Below are 1694 nucleotides of genomic sequence, written 5' to 3'. Positions count from 1 at the left end.
CCTTTCATCCCACAGTTTGACACTAAGATCATCTTCTGATGAGAAAGTTGGAGCGTTTTGGTCAAACCTTGCAGCTTCTGAAGGATCTCAGCTGATATTCTGAGCTGAAATTAAGATTTAAATGAGAAATCCTTTAATCCTCAGATTTTCTTTATTCTTATAATAAAACAATTAATTTACTGTTAAACTGAAAGAAAAGATTTTAAAAAATCCTCATCAATTTAACAAATTATTTCAACACTTAAAATCCTGTTTTTTACTTAAATATATATATTTGTTGATTTTTGCAATGATTATGAACAACACAAACAAAATAGAATAAAAAAGCAGACAAAACTAAACAAAAACAAGCAAAAGTTAAACATTTGGCCCATTACCATATACATATTCATCTTCCTGCTCAGGAGTCACAATCCAATCATGGTTACTAAACATGAATAAGGTAGAATGATACTTWGTGTCAGTACTAACTAGTACAAAGCTCTCTTTTCTATATATGAATGACAGCTGGGACAGTCATCCCTAGTACAAAGGGATGATATCATAGCGCAAAAGCTCTTATAAGGCTTGTAGAGATATTAAGTCCAATATAAGTCAAGAAGTGTTCCCATGTTTTCACAAAAACATCATCCTTATCATGTAATCGGCATGGTAGATAATCGAGACATATAGTTCAAGATGACCTTTTGCCATCGTACTTTAGATGGTGTGGTGGATTAATTATCTTTGCCACCTTGACACTGTCCAYCGTCCGTATCTAATAATATCTTATGACTGTTTCTTTAATCAGTGGCTTCAGACGTCAGAAGCTACAGCATCAAGATGGCCTCTTTKCACGTACCGATATGGTCACCTTGGGATTCAGAGCTTGATTATTCTCAGGTTCATTAAAGGTGGTGACCTCTATTTTTAAATTGTTGTTTAACTTGTCTAAATCTGTTAACTTAGAAGAAAACGCCTATTGGCATCTTGTTGTTCTGTCTTGTCCTAATTTGCTTTACTTAAGGTTCATTTCCTGACAACTTGTTATTAATTAACACACTATCCGAGATAAGATTCTGATGGTACATAGGTGGAGCGCTCCATCAAGTATTCGCCGGGAGGCAGAACTTGTTTAAGATACCTTGTCTAACCTTGGACTTTTAAGTTTTTAAATTTTGACATGTTTTGATCTTCAACGATTTTTTTTCTCTGATGTGTAATGATGCTCTATTTGTCTTTAAGATTTATTCATGTTGTGTTTTTGGCTTTATTGAAATGAATGTTTTATGGTCGTTATTTTGATTTGCACTATTTCCTTGTACTTGATGTTTTTTGCACTTATGGAGCAGACAATTAATAATTATTCCTTTTCTATTTCTGGTTTTGAGTATTGTCTACTCAAGAGGAGGAAATGTGGTGGATTAATTATCTTTGCCACCTTGACACTGTCCATCGTTCATATCTAATAATATCTTATGACTGTTTCTTTAATCAGTGGCTTCAGACGTCAGAAGTTACAGCATCAAGATGGCCTCTTTCCACGTACCGATATGGTCACCTTGGGATTCAGAGCTTGTCATTGGCTGTTAGGGACATGAGGCAGGTTGTGATTGGTTGTTCTTTATCACATGTTGAAAGCTGAAGGTATAACATTTCTCTTCCGCCCTCAGTCGGGCAGCCACATCTGACAGACTTCTCTGATTGTTTTCTGT

General features: G+C 35.1%; 1 long non-coding RNA gene across 1 annotated transcript; it reads right to left on the bottom strand.

Annotated features, from left to right (window-relative positions):
• Positions 1-965: 965 nt before the first annotated feature.
• LOC106535364 (uncharacterized) lies at positions 966-1463 on the bottom strand. Its single transcript, XR_001312434.1, has 2 exons — positions 1180-1463; positions 966-1133 (listed from the first exon to the last, which is right to left on the bottom strand). It is a non-coding gene; the product is annotated as an uncharacterized LOC106535364 (long non-coding RNA).
• Between the last annotated feature and the right edge of the window lie 231 nt (positions 1464-1694).

This window comes from Austrofundulus limnaeus, unplaced genomic scaffold (genome assembly GCF_001266775.1).
Source record: "Austrofundulus limnaeus strain Quisiro unplaced genomic scaffold, Austrofundulus_limnaeus-1.0 Scaffold1430, whole genome shotgun sequence".
NCBI classification, from domain to species: domain Eukaryota; kingdom Metazoa; phylum Chordata; class Actinopteri; order Cyprinodontiformes; family Rivulidae; genus Austrofundulus; species Austrofundulus limnaeus.
The sequence above is the reverse complement of the archived record's forward strand: the minus strand, read 5'-3'. Positions and strand labels throughout refer to the sequence as shown.